At 39.7% G+C, this 20,808-nt stretch overlaps 1 long non-coding RNA gene across 1 annotated transcript; it reads left to right on the top strand.

Moving 5' to 3' along the window:
• The first annotated feature begins 3,968 nt into the window (after nucleotides 1-3,968).
• Nucleotides 3,969-20,401, top strand: LOC122160342. The gene is made up of 3 exons (XR_006168788.1): nucleotides 3,969-4,071; nucleotides 16,843-16,907; nucleotides 19,252-20,401. It is a non-coding gene; the product is annotated as an uncharacterized LOC122160342 (long non-coding RNA).
• The last annotated feature ends 407 nt before the right edge of the window (nucleotides 20,402-20,808 follow it).

Below are 20,808 nucleotides of genomic sequence, written 5' to 3'. Positions count from 1 at the left end.
CTGGGGGCCCTATGGGACACTTCTGAGGGCTGTCCAGGCCACCTCTGCCGCCTTCTACGACCTCACAGACGCAATTATTGACAAAAGGCTGTCTCTGTGCCCAGGTGCATCCTGTGCTCATAGCCACTGACATTTCCAGTTCAGCAGGAACAAGGAAAGGATCTCCAGATCTTACAACCTCCTTAAAAAAACTTTAATTTCAGTAGCATTGACAAGAGCCTGCTTTCAATGAATTGTATGTTATTTTGTGACTAGGTTACCAGCAAAATATTTTTTCAGTATTGACGCAGCCTGAAAACCTCAATATTTGAACATGACATTGTTTTTGAAAAGTGACTTTGTGATAGTCTTGCATTTTTTACTTTAAAAATGAGGTGTGCCGTGCTGGTCTTTCTGCTTATTTTACCTGCCTTTGTTTTATACATGAACAAAAATATTTCACTGTGGCCTCTCAGCAATGATGAACCTCTGGAAAAATGGATTTTCTGACATAGAAATCTTCTAAAATTACTAACTGCACATGGCAGTCATGACCATCGTTAACTTTGAATATTTCTAAAAGCTTCTCTGCTATACATGAAAAACTGTTTTCAAATTACTTACAAAGAGCTGATATGTTTCTCCATAAAAAGTCTATAGGCATAGCAGAGAACTCTGTTAAAAAATTAGTTTTAAGTTGTGAATGAAAAAAAAAGAAAATAAGAAAAACTTAAGTGTATGTTTTGACAGACATCTATGTATAATTCAGAAATACTTGACAGCATCTTGCTCAAGTTTCCAGAAATGTCTCTGGGCTGGAACGAGATTTAAAGAATTTTAGTCCCCAAAGTGAATTGTTTTTCCAGAAAGTTATATGAAAAAAAAAAAAAAAAAAAAAAAAAAAAGGATTTTTTAAAAAGTCCCTTTTTTAAAAAAAAAAAAAAACAAAACAACCCAAAATATATTGCTCCCTTAAGGGGAAAAAATCATATACTACATGGTTTTGCTGCTGTGTTTAACAGGTGCTAGGAAAGTATTGCAATACCATATATTCCATATTCCTTCCTTAGAGCGGCATTTTTTCTGATTTTTTTTCTGATTTTTTTGTAATTATTTTTTATTGCAGGATTATGTTTTCATTACTGAAATTTCCTGCTTGGTGATGCACAAGCCAGAATTTTCTTGGCAGTTACCAAATCATTTGATCTCATGTTGGAGAAGGACAGAGCAAATAGCAGTTATGGGCTGGAGATGGCCTGCTCATTCCGTTGCACTGCTTCCCTTACAAATTATTCTCTCCTTGGTACCATGGTGTGAGAAGAACGTCAGACTTTTCCTACTTTGAACTGTACGATTCTTTTTTCTTGTGAAATGCACAGTTTCTAGTTAAACCTTGTGATGTCATTCCCTTCATTCTGCATTTGAGGTTTAATTGCCTCTTAGGGATAAAAACGATCTCCAGTGAGATCAAAGACAAGTTCAGCAGTTCAGAGAAAAAAGGTAGTGCTCCTCCTTTGTTTTCTTCCATGTTTATTTTTCTGCCAGCACCCTTTGAAAATGGCCCTTTTTGCCAGGGCCACAGTTTTGCTAAATGACTTAGTGTTAATATTATGTCTTGTTTGTTTGCACAAGTGGAACATGAAAGATGGGAAATACTGAAGTGAAATAAATGCAGGAGATAAAAAAAAAACAGAACAGTGACAAGAAAAACGTGAAGAGTGGCTGAAGTATGATCACATGTTTCAGCCATTCATCAGCAAGGTGGCTCTCAAAAATCTCCCCAATGGACCCATTGAGATTGTGTACTCACTTTGTTGTATCTTTTAAGTTTGCCCTGCTTGCTGCATAGCTTTCATGCAAACGCATGAAATATGCACTGGGTATGTTAATCAGAAGACAGTCAGACGTGCCTCAAGTTCTGGGTCAAGGTATGGCTTCCTGAGAGGATGGAAGGACAGATATGGAATTCTGAGCTGAGAGTGGTGTGGCCAGACCAACTCCTCAGCCTTTGTTGCAGACCTGAAGGTCTTCCTGCTCCACACCACACTCCTTGTGGTGTTCCGAACTTTAGAAAGGTTTTGATGATTTGATCATTGTGATGATACTGCTATGGCTAAAGAGGTTGGGTGGTAGATCAGTTTTCTCAGGCTATGCCCAGAGCTTTGTGGGGGAGCAGGACGGACCAAGTGACGTATGTCCGTCTATTCCTCAATGAGATGTTGAAGTAGCTGAATTTCCTGTATTCTCATCTGAATATCTTTCATGTTTCAATGCTTTATTTCAAAATTTGTCATTTTCTCAGAAAAAGTGGAGTTTATATAAAGAGTTGAACATAACTACAATTTAATCAAGTTTACATCTCCTGCAGTGAATGTTTAATAGCTTTACACTTTCATTTTCTTCTAGGCATCTTTCTCATTATGCTACATCACCCGTTATGCAATTCTTACTGTGTATATTCTCCCCTTGTTGTAAGGGAGAAAATGGTTTATGGTGCTGAAGAACCTGACCATAAGTAGAAATGGAAATGCAAAAACTCTCTTAACAATGCTCATATGAAATTCTGGCACCAATGTAAATTTGGTCACTATGTTAGCCTATATCTGAAAGACTGTTAATTCACATGTTCTGTGTATGCATACACAGACACATATGAGTGGATTCATAGGCACAAATTGGCAGATGTACTTGCATAGGGTGCTTGTTGTGAGGTGGGGGTTGACCTCTTCTACCCATATAACTAGCAGTAGTACTGGAGGGAATGGCCTCTACTTGCAACAGGTTGGACATTAGGAAATACTTCTCCCACAGAATGATCAGGCACTGAGATGGGCTGCCCAGGGAAATGGTGGAGTTGCTGTACCTGAAGGTGTTCAAGAAACATTTAGGTGTTGTACTGAGGGATGTTGTTTAGTGGGAAAATATTGGTGATACGTGGCTGGGTTGGACTGGATGATCTTAGAGATCTTTTCCATCCCTGGTGATTCTATGATATATGTGGAAATACAGTTGCATACACATATGTATTATGTATTATGTAAAATGTTACCTTTTGGGGAGAAAAAAAAAAGTGCATTTTGCAGCTGGCTGCAAAGGGAAATTCTATTTTCTGATCTTTAGCATTATTTTCCCTACACTAATCATCTGACTAGATGCAGTGATACCATCCACGGTCTAACACCTTGGAATGATACATGTCCTGACAGGCTTGTTGCAGCTCTGGGCCCAGCAATTCTGTGTCTGTTTGGGCAGAGTAGTCCAGGCACCATGGGCAGGCACTGAAGGTGTTGACAACATGCTTATTTCTTTTTGGATATGGAATTCTTTAGTCCACCTGGCCCATCTAGGTAACCACACAAATTATGGTGTCAGCAGAAGTTGATGAGGAGGATGGAGTAGTCAGGGCAAAGACTGTACTGGCCACTGCTGCAGCCACACATACAAATGGGGACCTGGAGCCTTTGGGTTGGCAGCTGTCTGACAGAGGTGGGAGCCTGCCTTGAGGAAACAAGGAGAAGACCTTGCCCTGTGCTGCACAGAGAGCAGTTCCATGCTGGAAGGAGGGAGCAGGACTGTGTTGCTTCTATGCTTTCTTTTCTCCTTTTGCTTGTGTGTGAGCTACTGAAGCTCCTTCACCACCATTTTGAATTATCACTGTTCCTCAAGAATAAATTAGAACATCACCATTTTCCAAGAAGATTTATGCCAATTGTATTAGCTCAATCTGATAAACAAATAAGCGTCCATTTTTTCTCTTCACAGCTTTCAGTTGTTTCAGCCTGAGTATGTGCCAGAACTGGACACTGGTGTTAAAACCCTGTCTACCTATAACAGAAGCGCAAATGCTGTCCTCTTCAAGCTTTGCAAAATAGAAATAAATTCTGCTTTGTCATCACTTGATAGGTCACTTGGAAGAGGAATAAATTGGATTGAATAAGGACTGCTTTAATTCTGAACAACACTGTCTTTATTCTTTCCATCTAGGTAGATTCTTTCATAAGGCTAATTGAACTTCATCCCTTGGTTTGAAAACAGTAGCAAGTTTATTTCACATGACCTGCAGGCCTATAATGTCATAGTAGTCCATGGAAGGTAAGCTGATACCTATTATTTTTTGTGGTGTTGGATAATTCTGTTACACTGAAATGCTTAAAGAAGTTCCTTACCTCTGTCTTAAAGGACAGATAGCAACTTTCTCTAAAACTCATTATGGATGGCATGAAATAGCACTGCTACTCATCCAGAAAACTTTTACAGTTTAATTTCTGTGGTTGAAAGTTATAATGCAAGGAATTAATACTGTGTAACTGGGAGCACCATGTGGTCCTTTACAGAAGAATCTGGACTATTGTTTTTTTAGATTTATGCCTGTCCCAACTGCTGGCTGCTAGTTGTTTCTGTGTCTGTTGTTGCTCAAGGTTCCCTATTAATGCAAAATTTTTCTCAGTGAGTACTTGACAGCAGTAACCTAGATAAATATTTTCATTTACATAAACATTATTTTAACATTTCAGAAACTGTAATAAATAGCCTCAAATCCCAGAAGCCATCTAGACGTTGCAAGAATTACATTGTTTTTTGAAAAAGATTGATGTATTTTATTATTTCATTGGTCATGGTCCAAGACAAGAGGGTGGATCGATGAAAGAGATGCTTAATACATCCAGGGTTTCTGTTGCTTTTTTTCCCTCCTCCTGTGTTAATAGAAGAATTACCATATTTTAAAAAAATTATTATGTACCCTTATGCAATAAAAGATAATCTAACTGGACAGTAGCAAAGAGCAGAGACCAACTGGCTTTTAAAAGCAAATCCAAAGCCAAGAAACTTCTCCATAATTACTATGAAGCACTGAAAAGAAACTAAATTACTTTCTGCCAGCTTGCAAGTGTTTTATTCAAAATGGATGCCTGTCAGAGCTCAAAAGTTTGCATGTGAGCAGCTGCAATCTGTACTTTGTTGTACATGCTCTTTGTAGTGGAAATCTTGTCCTGTAAGCTGACTTGGACTTGGATAGATTTTTCATCTATGCAGTACTGCAGCACAGGCCTGTGCCAGAAACAATGAGACTCTACAAATTTCAGAAAGACTAAAGCTAACAACAAAAAAATACACTAAATTGTCTGCATTTGTTCTCTATAACAAATATCTTGTAATATCAAAGAAAGAGACCCTTTCTGTGTGCAGGCACTTTCATTCCCAGGATTTAGCATTTGTTTTTCAAAAAAGCACAAGTATGTGATCAGACGTAAAGGCCAGATGAAACACATGGTCACCTCTAAGGCAGTCCCTCCTTGTTGCACATGTAATGTGAGCCAACTGTTATTCTTCCCAACTGGACAGGGCCATCTCCTGCTTACTGCCCAGCCTGAAGTCCCATAGATACTGAGGTTTAGCTGAGGTACTTGTGGCTGAATATATATCTAGCATAGATTCACTGACATATTGTCTTCCAGGGTTGCCATATCAACCTAAGAAAGCATGTATCAAACATAACGGTGACTATCCCGTTACACATGTTACCAGCTTCCTGAGAGAGAAGAAATTCAGCATCCAGACATCAATTCCACTGCCTCTGCATGTATTTTCCATCTCTTCTGCCCTGTGTACATTTTGCAGTCACAACATGAGTGTGTATTGAAGTAGAGTGGTCTAAGTGGTTGCATTGCTTTTAGAATCTGTTTACTCCAAATCTCAACAGCTAATCCTTCTAATCCTCAAATAATTATTTTAGCCTATACTGTAGCTGTTCAGAATTAGAGGACAGTATTTGTGTAGTTCACAAAATTTTAATACCTATTTTCTTCTTATGAGTATCCCATGTGGCCAAATGACTTTTATCCATATGAGCAAGTTATAAATTCCCTCTAAGGATGAGTCTGCAAACACATGCCTGTATATGCAGTCATCTGTGCATGTGGTTGTTCCATGTGTTTACATTACAATTTAGAACCAGCCACTGGTGTTTGAAATTCAGCTTGGGCCATGCAAAAGTTTACTTTCAGAAAGGACAGATTGCCCTATGGAAATCAAGGCCCTCTGCAAGGAATTTTGCATCCAGATCTTCATTAGTCATTTCTAGAAATCTAGGGCAGATTTCCTTACAGCCAGAGGTCCTTCTGTGCTTTGTCATGGGAAATGGGATTGAACTGGGACCTTCAGGAGCTGGAGGTGACTTGGCTTTCCTCTTCCTACTGGATGGATGCTCACTGGTTAGCATTTATTAGTTATGGTGGAATTACGGGTCTCAGAAAACAGGACAGTCATTTTATAGATTACATATTCTGCTAGCAGAAAGAGGAAAAATGCATTTATTTTTGCTTCCTTAATCTATAGCATTAAAATTATGACTACTGGCCTTAACTTCCTGTCGAATTTTGAGAAGATTCTTTCTTTCCTCCATGAGAATGGGAACGTGGCAATTTCTGCTGAATTTCTGAAGAACTCCTGCCTCCCAATTATCTTTTCACTGGTTTGAAGCTGCAGCTTGTTAGTTCCTGAACAGCCTTGCATACAACCAGGAGCATGCAGCTTCTCCCAGAGCTGCCAGGCTTTCAGATTCCTTTGTTTCAACTGGACTTTGCACACTTACAAAGACAATACGATATAATTGGGTCTTTTCTGAGTATTCTTTGACTGCTGCAGGATTTTGACTGTCCAGTTACTATATGTTTGTCTGTATTAAAATGCAAGTACTTAAAAATGAAGCACTCCATTGTTCTTTATCCTTGTGTTTGTCACTATCTCCAGCTAGGAATGGAGCACACACCCAATCACAAAGCTAAACTAGCATGACTTGGCTGTGACAGTACTGCTGAGTACACTTCATGGAGTATCATCTTTTCTTTTTGCACAGTAATTTCCATTAAATTCAATTTCATGTGTCATTATATTGTAAAGAGAGAGGAATCTACTTCTTCACAAATTGCTTTGAAGTGTCTGAGTGCAGATGCAGTGAATTGCACTAATTAGATTGCTAGAGCCTAGCAGATAAAGAAGGCTCTTTCTTGTGCTTCAAAAATATTTTTATTGGTTTTATTTCACGTAGTAGTCCTTCCAGGTATCATCCATGTTGTGCAATGTAAACCAATAAAACAAATATTTAAGCAGAATTAGCTTAGGTGGGACAAGAAAAGGAACAAAGAAAGGATGAGTTGTTTCAAAATAGGGATTAGGATTTACAGAGAGAGCCCTACGCTGAATTTTTGAAAGTTAAGTAACATCGCACTTCTGTGCTTGGATGTCAGCATCTGTGTTCAGCGTGTGGCCAGGATAAGGACAGTTCTGTGTGGCTGAAAGGGAGCCTAAGTAAAGAACAGCATTTTATGGCCAGCTATGTGTTTGCACATGCCAGCAGCCGCACTGAACGGGTCCTCTGTCAGTGTCTCCGCGCAGGGCGAGGTGAGGCCCGGCCGAGCAGCTACTCCTGACAGCTCCACAGGCCATTGGAAGCGGGAAGTGAAACTGCTCAGGGCTGCCCTGTGCTGGGGGGAGGAGGCTGCTGGGTCTCACTTTCGATTCCCGAGGTTTGCACCCAGTGTCACTGGGTGTGTGCACGCGGAAGGGAGCTGGGTATTTTCGGATACAGGCTGTTCCTGCAGATTGCTTGGTATTACTGTTTGGTCAGACAGAGGGCTACCAAGCTTAGGAGATAGCGTGACGAAATGTAGAAATTCATTTGGGAATGGTGAAATACTTTTTAGCTTGAGGCTGTTGTGTTATTTCAGAGATGAGCCAGTCCCTTACATTCCCAGCATTCGTTATCTATCAGTGTCAGACAAATATTCAGAAAGGCCTCTTGGGCCTGCTGTCTAGCTAACATACCACACATACAGCTATAGCAATACATGTTCTGCTGACACCAGCTCTCTTTGGCCGGCTATTGTACTGCTCCTGCCCAAAATACTTAAATACCGATGCAGAAGCCTCACAGCTAAACTACCATGTTGCTCCAACCATGCTACATTGCATAGATTTTTCTGGCTGATTTAAAATTATTTGTCAGAAATATCTATTGGTCATTTTAGAATTATTTAGTCTAATATTTGCAATGGAAAGAGAAAAAGGGGAGTTAATTAATGGCAGCAAAAATCAGTTGAGAAGGGGCTCTGTTGTTCTGCATACTGAAACTGCCTATCAATTCCAAAAGAAATTATATCAATTACAGTCAAAATATTTGTACATTTACTGAAGTGTGTGAACTTTCATTAAGGCTGAAGTATGTCATAATTCTGTTTTCTACAGTGTCAGTATACTTCTAGAAACAAAATGATGTGAGACATTCAGCCCCTCAGGTCCCAGTCACAAACCTCAAGGCTATGCCAAGGGGAAAATGCTGGAGAGGTGCTGCCTCAAGGGCACCAAAAAGGCCATTGCAAGTGGCTTTGCAAAGAGGCACCTAAGGCTTGGACTGAAGGCATGCTGCTTCCATACCAGAACTTCTTCTCTGCCCACTGGGGAGCAGAAACACGTCTCCAGTACTGAAATTCAGGGCTCCTATTTAGCCAACTATTGCCTTGGTCCAGGTGTTTTTTTTTCCTCCATTTTCTGACAAAAATGCCATCTTGGAACTTCCTTTCCTTTTGAAACTGGCATATGCAGCTTCTGACAAGATAACTCTTTGTGAGCTCATTCTCAGCCAGCTCTGTTAGTGAAAACAACTCACACTATGAAAACTGCTCAGCCTTGTGCCTCAAGACAATCCTCACATTCTTTCCTGAGTCCTCGCTTGACAAAATCTCCCAAGAAACAGTAGGAGTTTTGACTATGTGGTTTCTAATGTTAAGCCAAAAGTAAATGGTGTATGTTGCCCTATAGTCCCACACAAATTATCTGATCATTGTAAAAATAGAAGTTAAGAATAAAACTGAGTAGGACAATAAATAATCATAATCCTATATGGAAAAAATACCAAGTGTCCAGATTTCCACTACAAAATTGCTTTTCTTTTGCTAGGATTTTCACAGTGGCCTGAAGCTTGGCTCTGAATGAGAAAATGTGCCCCATCAGGCAAGAGAACTCAATGCCTACATGTTCTTTTTTTGTTAAATTTGGCAAGGGGAGCCTACAGCCTTAATTAATGTCACTTGTGATAGTAAGAGGCAAATAATAGAGCAACAAGTCAAACTGCAAAAGTGAAGACAAAAAAGCAACGGGGAACACTAAAACAGTTGTGTCAGTTCCTATGGATTTTAATGAGACTTACAGGCAATGCTTTGAAAAATTGGAGAAGGAGAAAAGAGTTTTGAACTCTTGTTTTGTTTTCTTTGCCGAGTCATGGGCTAATTGTCCCATGTAAACAGTTCATCTGAGAGGGGAAGAAGTGAGGTGTGTTAAGTTGTTCAACAACTTTGGTACTGAATTTATCGCACTATGTTAAATAGATCTGCATGTTTCAGACAAAATACTTTCACATTTGAGATCAGTCCAACCATCCAAAATTGTTTTGTTACATATTTGAAATTCAGCTGAGTTTTGTTGAAAAGTTTATGAGCTTTTCTGTTCTCGAGAAAAGCTGAGCATTTGAGAGAGAACTAGAGTTTTCAACTTAGTCTCGGTCTGTATCCTAAAGATTTAGCTCAGTCAGTGCTGAACTATGAACCCTGGAACACAAAACTGATGAGATTCTCATAGCACAGGGTGCTTCCTCATTTCTGACCTCTCTCTCATTGAGTCAGACACAGTATTAGCCAAGCAGGGCTTAGTTCAGGTCAAACACAGTCACAATTAATTTCAGGAGAAGCAACAACAAAGTCCAAATTTCCAGTGCAGAGGCTATTGTCCGCCTGATGGCTTGTCTTCCCCTGAGCAAACCATATAATTTCCTTCTGATTCCCAAAAATGAGCATGAGTACAAACAGTCTGGAATTCACTGGAAGCTCTCTGTCTGCCTTGGAAGTTGTATCTTACTGGAGGTTAATGAGATTACTTAAGTGATGAGAAGCTTATCCATGTGAGAGGAGGTTTAGGAAGGCTATCCCTTAACTCAGCAATGACGTTCTGCATCTGCGTCTCTAACGACGCAACTTTTATTTCTCCTTCTCAACTGTTGTACGCTGTTAGACTACTAACAGGCTATTCTTGGAGCAAAGAAGTGCCTAAAAAAGCAGTGGCTTTTACTCTAGCCATATATCCCTTGGCTGTGTTGGAATGCTCATGTAGTGACAGTGTTGGAATCCTACTAAGCAGAAGTAGTTGTCATCTTTTTTGCCCCTGAACATCTGGTCACACTGGCTACAGCTGTAGATTTGGCATCCACAGAAAATTCTCAGGCTGAAATTTATGGTGTTTATTTTAGTATTTCAAAAAACAACCCTTTGTCTCTGAAAGACTCCAGAAATCAAGAGAAGAATGGATTTTTTCCTCAAGAGTCAGTAGGAAACAGCTTGGAAAAGAAAGGCAAAAAAACCAAACCAAACAAAAAAAAAAACAACACCCAAACCAGAATCTATATCTGACAGATAATTATGTTTCCTGTAAGAGAAGAATAAGAATGAATCAGAGTTTTATCCAGGTATTCCCATATAAAAGGATCTCCTCATGCACCAATGTAAGAAAGCAAAACAGAGGCATGTCTGATTTGTTTTCTGAGAACTGTCATTATTTTCCATGGTACAAGCCTTGCCATCCATTTTGCTGTGAACTGTTATTTTTTTTTTCCAGATCCCTAAAGTGTTAGGTTCTACTACGCAAAAGCAAATATTAGTGTTTTAAATAGATGGATCTAGTTATTTAATAAGTATCTGCTGTGCAAATATTTGTGTTTCATGGGATTTTAAGTATTTCAATTTTTTTAATACATTTTGTTTTCTTTCTGATATAATGTAGTAGGAACCAACTGCTCAGGTAGTATTATATAAATGTAAACTAGTTCAAAGCCTGCATCACAGCCTAAAACTGCCAAATACATGGGTGAGGTCTGGACAGCCCATTTGAGAACATTTACAGGAGACTGCCCTGTGTCAAAGGCCACCAACAAGGTGAATGTATCTCAAGAACAGCTCAGTGGCATCACTTTACTCCACTTTGAATGTCTCTCTAGCTCTTCTTCTCAGATGCAGAGGGGACAAATCACTGCTTGAGGCTACATTGAAGCCGGGCTCCTCACAGAGAGGGGAGGGCTGCAGCTACATTCCCTGAGAGTTTACTCAAATTACTGGTGGTTACTCATTATCTCACAGAACCACTTAACATTATTATTGCTGAAGTCTACAGGGAAGCAAACATGTTCTTGATTGAACTCAGGGGGTAGAGGAGATTAAACTTTCAGCATCCTCCAAATTCACATCTTGGCTAAAATTCTTGGCGAAGACCCAGCTTCCAAGCAGACGAACAGATGGACAACCAATGTGTCAGTCCAGTTCCCTTCTTTTCTATGGTTAGATACCATTGCTGCTCTTGATATTTACTGCCTGCGGGCAGATTAACACTTCCTCAGCATGGACACTGAGGAGGCAGTAAATAAGAGGTAAAGATGTGGATAATGATTAACATACAGCAGCTGTTGATACTGCATGATTTGATTATTACGGTTTCTCAGGTAAGATGAGGCTGCACCATTATAGAAGGAGGCAAGGCAAAATAAGCAGGGGCGGTTTAGCTGGAACATCCTCTTGAAACAGTGAATTGTACAGGTATTGTATTACAACTAATGTCTTTAAGAAGTAGTGTCCCTTTGAGAAGCCCTCTGTGTCTGATGCAGGAGGTGAGGCCAAGCAGACCCTGCAGTTGCCCACCCCTGTTGGGATGCGGGCTGTCACTGGAGGTAGCCCAAGTGGGCCACTGGTGCCAGCACTGCGTGGCTTGACTCTCCCTTGGACTGGAGCCATCTCTCCATTCTTTCTTCAGTCATTGCCAAGCAGCTGCTTTAGAACTGTTTCAGACAACCAAAGCAAACACTCTCTAGAGTGAGTGGTTTCATTCTCTTGGATCCCAGGGAACACGGGGTGAAAGTGAAGGACTTGGCTGCTACACTGAAGTTGCAGCGTTGCTGGCCAGACAAGGGCCTTGTGTCAGCTCTGAGCCCCAGTGTGTGACTGTTCTGCCTCACTATGTGACCAAGAGATCTGATAAAATCCTCTGCCAGACTCCATAGTCTGAAACAGATGAAGAATTTATTAATCTGCCGAAGACATGACTGCAGTACATCTCTCTCCAAGCCAATTACTCTCTATTTGGTTTTTATTTATTTATTTATTTATTTATTTATTTTGGAAGGGATTAGTCATACCATTAAGCAGAATACACAACGGTCCACCTATTTACATCTGATTATAGCTTTGCTTGCACCACCTGAAGCATGGAGTAATTGCCCTGAAGAGCATCTTCCTGATCAGCCATCTACTGCTTTTGCAAACTATAAAATTCTTATAAAGGAAAAAAACAAAACACACCAAAACAAAACAAAACAACCCAACAACCCAAAAACAAGAAAAAAAAAAAAACCAAAACCAAAAACAGAGCAGTAGGATTCATTTTTGTGCTGGCACTCTTCAATTCAACAGTTTGCCATTCTAACAGCCAGCCTAAGAGCTCCAATTCCAGTGCAAAGCTTTGAAGGAATTTTAGGTTTTTTTTGGTTCAAGACAGACCACTTTGATTTCTACTTCACAGCTCCTTTTGAATAAATAAATAAATAAGATATAACACAGAAACGTGGTTCTACAACCTTCATTATAACTGTCTCTGTTGTTGGCATGAAGTTACCTTTCCCCATCTGTGAAGAATGTTTTTTTTGCTTGCACACATACGCATACTAGAAAAAGCAGAAGGATGAAGTATGGTTTAGTGAGACAGGAAGTCAAGGCATTGTAAACATAAGAAAAAGAAGAAGAAGAAGAAGAAGAAGAAGAAGAAGAAGAAGAAGAAGAAGAAGAAAAAGAAAAAGAAAAAGAAAAAGAAAAAGAAAAAGAAAAAGAAAAAGAAAAAGAAAAAGAAAAAGAAAAAGAAAAAGAAAAAGAAAAAAAAGAAAAATGAAAGGCCTTAGCATAATAAAAGCAAGTGGTTTTTTTGTTTGTATTTTTTTTTTTAATTTATTTATTTATTTTCTTTAGTGACAATAAAAGGTTCTGACATGTGGCCTCTAGCCATGGGAACAAAAATACTTAGCTTGAAAAATCCCATAAAAGCCTGTGTGACCAATTTCAATGCAGATGAAAAAAAAAATCTTCGAGAAAATAAGCAAATGAGCTGTTTGCAGTGCAACAAATGCCTACAGTACTAACATGAATTGTGAAATCACTGGCTGTGACTGATCAGAGTTCATTAAAAATAAATCTTGGCCCAGCAGTTTTAATAAACGAAATGAGCTATCAAGCAGCAATGATTCGCTTTTTCTCATGCAGAAAACTGTCTGATTTTGCATTTTTCACTCAGCCAAAGAACTTTTGCTGAATTAAAACTAACGCTGGCATACAAAATAAAAATTCATGTCTCATCTTTCTGAGGATGAGAAGAAGATGGGATATAGCATTCAAACCTTCAGAGCCATTTCAATTTAACTTTTTCTAAAATTCCTTCCATTATTTAAGGCTTTGTGGGGAAAAAAAATAAAAATTGAGGCCATATTTTCTTCTCTGCCTGAGGAGGCAATGCTGAGAAGGCAGGCATAAAGGAGGGCTCTGCTCACCCTGCCAGGAACAGCACAAGAGCTGCCAGTTCTGTGCTGCTCAGTGACATGAACATCATCATGCCCCTGAAGATGACTGCTAAGGGGCTCCAGCCTCTGCATAGGGCTGAGCAATCTGAGTGGAAGAAGCTCCTACCAATGTTGGGCACAGGCCAGAAAGTACCAGCTTAGCCTGAACACATTACCTTCAGCAGGGCTGTGGGTCTGAGTTGGAACCTGAAATTACAATCCTGTTTTCTGGTTCAGGAAAGAGAGGAAACAGTGCCTATGCACAGCACATGGCTGATAGCATCACGTGTTTCCTCTGGATTTTCCCCGCTGTTTTCATTTTCTTCCTCATACGGCAGCAACAGCAAATGAACAGCTTTGGTCCCAGAACACAATAACGTCTTCATATTTATGGCACAACAAATAACACAAAACAAATGCATCATCTACTCATGCTTGCATTTTTCTGGCACTGGGACACACAGCACTGTGAGTGGGCTCACTGCTACAACAGAATTCCAGTTATGAAAAGGATGTTCAGAAAGCAATAAGGGGTATTAATATTTTTGCCTCCTCCTTTACCCTTCCTTCCTTCTTTCTCTATTGCTGCTTTCCCATAGCCCTCAGTCTTGTTGCACCCTTGAGGAGCCACAGTCCTTATTTCTGTTGTGTTCCTCTGATCCTGCTGTTTAGCTCAGAAAGCCAGCTCGTGAGGTTAATACTGTTCCTGACAGCAAACATTTATTGGTAAAAACCCCACCAATTGCAGGATCTATACTAAACTGAGCATATGGAACAAGCTGAATATCAATGTGACAAAGATGAGTACTTTAAGGCAGCACCAGGCAAGCTCCAAGTGCCTGTATCAATTTCCACTTTTGGATATGGTTACAGCTGAGTTCACAGGGGAGCCACAGGCAGAGGTGTGGGTATCCTGATCTAAAGCTCAGTGGAGTGGGTGAAAAGTCACACACTGATTTCAGTGTGTTTTGAATCATGTCTGTAAGTGGAGAGAAGCAAGCACAGAGTACTCTGTGGAACTACTGTAGTGGTTCTGGATTTTGGGGAAATTTCTCAAATCTAAACACAAACTGCACAAGTGCAAACTCTGAATGCATGCGGAAGAAGTGATGTCTGGAGGGTATTGGTCACTTATACCCTAAGGAAAGACAAGGAAAGATAAATGGTTTCAATAAAGCAATGATATTTACTTCTTCACTGCAGCAAAACACCTTCATGAAAGGTCCTAGAGGTTAAATAAATATTCTTAGTCAAATACTTCACAGTTAAAATCCAGAGTTGCCCCTACCCATGAGGTCTGATATATATATATTTTTCCTGGTTATCATAACTTGTGCAGCTTTTTTGTCTTGTTGCCCCTAATGTCTCTAATTAAAGAGGGCCAGCAAATGAAATAATAAAGCAAGACTGTTGCATGTTAGCTGATGTTTTAAGGCAGTTTTTCCTTACTGCAGTCTCTCACGTACAGGGTATTGGGCAAGAACTGACCCCACAGTCTGGCAGCACACACGCAAGGGATCATCACATAGCTATTTCAAGACCATCTCTCTGGAAACTTGATTTTCTTTACTATTTCCATTCATTTTCTCATTGGTGGCAATATGGTGACTAATAAATGAGGTTATGTCTTGGTGGATTTGATAGCAGCACCCTGCTGCTAGAATTTCTGCCCTTCAACCTAGCCAATACAGAGGGGGTTTTTTGGCATGCAATCCCATCAGTTGTGTGGCCTACTCCCTAAAATGTTCCCCCTCATTTTGATTTGATAAAGATTCCTGCTTACCCATTTTATAGGCCTTAGATGAAGGACAGTTCAGGTTTATCAAACCAGGAGAAGATTGCAGGGAGGAGAGAACAGCAGTATTGTGTTTTTCCACACAACCTGTTACGGTAACAAGCACTCCCCCACAATGTTTGTTGACAGATGGTCAAGGCTCAGGAGAAAAAAAAAAAATGCTTTCAACCAATGGCTGTAGCACCACTTCTGAAATAAGTGCGAGCTCCAGGCTGCTGAGCTCAGGAGATAAGGAAGCAGCAGGACAAGAATTGAATAGGGCAAAAAGGGGGAAGAACAAACGTGCAAAATAAACTCTTGGAGCCCACAAACATAGTATCTCCTGGATAGAGGAATGAAAGAATGAAAAAGAAGGGAATGATCTGGATCAGTGACCTTCAAACATATGTCTCTGGGCTTAAACCACCACAGAAGCTGGGTTCCTTGCTGAGTGTGGTCATGGATCCTTGTAGCTGCTGAGCACAAATGAAAGTGTTCAAGGATGAGACCAGCAGGAGCTCTCCCATTAGGTGATGCAGTTTAATAGCCCTGTTGTGTCTGTGGTATAATCCTTCCCTTCCCTTCCTTTCCCTTCCCTTCCCTTCCCTTCCCTTCCCTTCCCTTCCCTTCCCTTCCCTGTTCCCCTCATTTTGCCAGCTCAGATATCTATTAAACAGGGAAAAAACACTTATTTAATCTGAGTTTCAAAGTAAACTATCTGTGCTATCACCTTGAACATATCCCTATCTTCTCTCACAGCGTGGGAGTACTTGTTTACTCACTACAAATGTTGCAGTGATTGTATGTGTACTTGAAAAAAAAATAATGAATCAAAGCATTAATAATTTACCACCAAATAACACTAGTTTTTGCAAAGCTGCATCCACATCCCTAAATACTGCATGAAAGTACATTTCCTGAATATGTGAGCTGCAGATATGTAGTTTCTAAACTGATATGCTGAAAGATGATGGTGCAATAAGATTCAATAAAATTTAGCAAATGTTCTCTTTGTTTTCCTTTTTTTAAAATTTTTTCTTTTTTTTTCCTCTCTTCTCCTATGTGCAAAGTTTTCTCTCTCCTAATAAGTTTCCCTAAAGGACAAAGTTTAGATATTTTCCTTTGCTGCTGATGAATCATCTTGCCACTTGGATATACTCAGCTGATGGAAATTCCAGCAGAATGAGCTCTGGAAGTCAGAGAAAAAGAGAGGTGTGTAACACAATGCAGAGCGCATTGTGTGTGTGCATGCATTCCTCCCTCCACATTTATGTACAATTTTGACATTCTAAAGCAATAATAGACAGGAGAAGAAATGAGGAACTATTCATCCCTTTGGCGCTGTGACTGTAGAGGTAACAGAGATGAATAGTACTAGAAAAGTTTTGAAGTTTTGTGGATGTATTTTGACCCTATCTTTTTTTTTTTTTTTTTTTTTTAATTGAATCCTTAGCACCTTAACAAGGCAACAATGTTTTCTCAGGGAATACTGAGGAAGAATATCTCAAAATGGAAAAAGTAAGTACAATTTCCATGATTTATGCCATTTACTTTGCAAACATAATATGTAGAGCAGAAATTTGGCTGATGCTAATCAGTATATTTTTCTTTGCATCAGTAGAGCAATTTCAGCATATACCAGCTGAGAATCTGGCTCCATGTGTTAAATAAAAAAAGTGGGTCTGGCTTCCTGATCTTTTGTAGTAGACACACAAAACTATTCGTTATTGAGTTTGAAAAGAGATCTCACTTCCCCTTATTGGCAGCAGGCTGAAAAAATAGGGACATGGTGTGCTGAGCTCCTGGGTAGAAGAAATGTTTTCTTTCAAACTATAATGACCTTTTTGGCCATCTTAAGGAATATGTTCAAGCTTCCTTGGCAAGCATAGGTGGGACAGTAGCCAGTTACTACATGAAGGCTTTGAAGATGGAGGGAATCATAAATGAAAAAAGAAATTAAAGAGGAAAGTCTTTTTGTTTCCATATGGGTAGCTAAGGGGAACTGTTCATCCCCCTGCTTTGCAAGCAGAGCACTAATAGAATTGGTATATCAAAATCAATACTTTTTTTGACTGTTCTGTAGCTTGGATGTTGTGTGGTTTTTTACCTGACCACAGTGCTCAGAAACAGATGCATTTATCTGCTGAGAATGGCTTTGGGTGGTATTTATTTCTGATCTGTAAATGTCTCTGAACCTACCACTTTCGAAGATGATGTTTGCTGTAATCAACTGAAACCCGGCTTGATAATCCTGACTTTCAACATTGTGGGCAACAGAAAGGACATAATTTAGGGGGAAGAAATAAGAAATTCTTGGGTGAAAACAGGAACACTGCTTTGGCAAAAATGTTATATATCAATATGTGTATTAGTAAAAGAAACTGTAATTTGCAAACAGCTGCTGTCAGAAAAAACAAGTGGAAAAGTAGGTAGAAGCTGGAGGGAAATTGGGGAGCTATGGAAATATATGTACACTATTGTTTTCTGATCCTTAAACAAACTTCATTTGATCATGACTATTGCTCAGGATATGCACTGAGAGTACTGATTCTTGTGTGTTGAAACATGAAATAAGAGTCTCATAATGTGAAGATCTTGTGAGATATTAAGGTCATAGAAAAAGTGAGCTTTATATAACAGACTTAGGGGGAAGGGATACAAAAACTTGATGGGTTTGAATGTCAAAGTCTGGTGTCCACCAACTGAATGCTTAGATGTTGCAATTGTTTGTTTTGGAAGGAATAAACTTTTGAGTATACAGAGTGCACTGTTTTGAAGATTAGATCTGTCCTTAATAAGCAATGTTTCCTTACCTCCAAATTTTATTCTATCAGAGCGAGCTTTAGAAGATGATTTCTGTTATTGGAGTTTGCACTAAACTCCTAAATAGCTCTATTATGTCCGGTGACCTCATTCTTACTAGGCTTTACAGGTCAATGGTGAATTAAGCAGCCAGCTTCCTGCTAATTAATCCTATTTTGTTAAAGAACTGTTAGACTGCATTATCTTATCTCTGTTAAAAGGAAGCTTTTACAGGATTGGCACCAGATTACAGTTATGAATGGCAACCCTGCATCCAACTCTGCCAAGCAGAATCCAAGCAGAAAGGTGGAAGAGCAGAGCACGAGGCTGGCACACAAATGCCCTCTGCTTCCTTGCTGTCCCTCCACCAGATGAGCCCCAGGTGGTTTTGAAGTGATGCAGCCCCTGCAGCTGCAGTGTGTTTGGTGTGCAAGAGTCCTGACAGAAATCTAAGTCCCCACTTGGTGTGACTACACATGGGGGAGGCAAAGTCAGTGCAGTGTTTACATCCAAAATCTTGTTTTGCTGCAGATGAGCAGTGCCCCAACCAAAACTCATCCTGAGACAGCAAATCTCTATCAAAAGAGCTGCTGCTGTGATTGCACAGCTTGCTCAAATTGTGAAGCCTGGAGAGATCCTTTGGTGTCAAGTTTTGAAACCAATGGGTTGGCTTAAATATAATGGAAATTGAGCACCTGTGGAAAATGCCTGTGAATACATAAAAGGTTGGACACTCAATAACTGAAAGTCAGATAACAGAAATGTACTTCGGGGTTCTGGTCCTTGTTGGACAAGTTTTAAACCAACAGATATACCATTAGGTTTAAAACTGCTTCTCTTTTTTTTTTTTTTTTTTTTTGATTTATTTCTTAATTTTTCCTTTTGGCTTTAACTGCCCACCACCACTATACCTTTAATATTTCATTGTTTGCTCTGGAGCCATGTGGACTAAGCCTATGATATGCGAGGTTCACCCTGCCAAAAGGCATATCTCAGGAGCAGGGCAGGGAAGGAGAAGAGGAAGGAGGGGAAGTATTTATAAATGGCTTCATTTTTCTAGATATTTACGTATCAGATGAAATTTGCAGACCTACGTCTATGAAAAACACACATTTCATAGAACAGCACTGGCATGGGGGAAGGAGATTGGCTGCTCTGCAGGCTGCTAAACAATGAAGGCATTTTCAGCTGAGCTACCTGAAATGATCCCTCAAGCTCCTGTATCACCCCACAGCAGGACTCCTGTTCTGCATTTTTGATCCAAAGCTGGGAAGATGCTCAGGGAAGGGGAGCTTGGGGGCTGAGTGGAGCCCTTAAAAACTAAAGAATGAGAAATGGAATCACCTATGCTAAGTGTTCATGTAATATCAAGCTCTTCTTTGGGACATTGGCAAGCCGTATTTGTCTGTCAGGTACTATCAATCAGCACAACTCCTTGTGATTTGCGTCTCTTTGTTGTATTAAAACAGTGAAACCATGATGCTTTAGGTGCAGTGGCTGAAAACCTGCTGGGTGTTTAATGGTAGCATTTGTACTATTGGAGATTAATAGGAAGTTCTACTTTAAAACCTCTGGCATCTCAGCAACCAAAACAAGATGTTGTTAGCTAGCAAGAAGAATGAAAGAGTCAGCTGTTCAGAAGGACTAAACTGCACATGCCTTGTGATAAATTGCTAATGTATTCTAACGTGCACAGAATTACAGTCTCTTTTCAGCAGCACAGGAGATATGTGAAATAAATTTCCTTTTGCACTGTTTGCTTTGAAACTCCTATTTCTTTATGTGGGAATGAAAACACATCCACGCAAAAAAGAGACAACAAACAAGAAGGGATTAGGAGGTGTGAGCAGCTTCTGCTGTCATGTGACTGCAGACTGTCTGGCATGTAGTCCAGAGCAGCAAACCTGCTCTTCATTTGTAGTTACAGAAGAATTATGAGCTGCAGTTAGATGTATGGTGTTTTCCCAGTGATAAAAGGAAGAATTACATCCAGCCTGGAAAAAGTAAAAAATACTTTGAGAAACGAATATTTTTTTTTTAAATTTAAAATGATATATTTTGGAAGGAAGAAAGTGTATTAGCTTACCCTGGAGCTTTGCTTCCTTCCTTTTGGATGCCTGATTAAAATCTCTCCTTACTCAACTAATTCCCTAGCTAAAATTGCTAAGACTGGAGGCATTTTACAAAAACAAAACAAAACAACAACAAAAAAAAAACCCTTCACTCCTCCCCCCCAAACACACACAAAAAACAAACCTGTAGAACATTAGGTATTTTTAATTTTGCTTGCATGATTTCTACAAAGCTGAATTTAATCACTTCTGCCTTCGTGGGCCACACATTTGCTGTGCTGCGCTGTATGAGAGCATTGAACACATGCACAGAACAACTGCTTTGAGCTGAGCAGAGAGTCTACAAGTACTTGCTTTTATCACGTGCAGTTCAATCACCTAGCTAATTCATTCTGAAATCTGCCTCTTTTTTTTTTTTTCCTTTTTTTTTTTTTTTTTCCCGTGCCTCTACATCCTAAGCTGACTAGTGAAAAGAAATAAGTCAAATCTGTGCTTCACAGCTCCCTGCAGCACAGACTTACCAAGCAGCCTATTTTGGAACTCAC

This window comes from Centrocercus urophasianus, unplaced genomic scaffold (genome assembly GCF_019232065.1).
Source record: "Centrocercus urophasianus isolate 14NV4802_14NV808 unplaced genomic scaffold, USGS_Curo_1.0 seq_10, whole genome shotgun sequence".
Lineage (NCBI taxonomy): Eukaryota > Metazoa > Chordata > Aves > Galliformes > Phasianidae > Centrocercus > Centrocercus urophasianus.
Note: the sequence above shows the minus strand (reverse complement) of the source record. Positions and strands in the feature narration are given on the sequence as shown.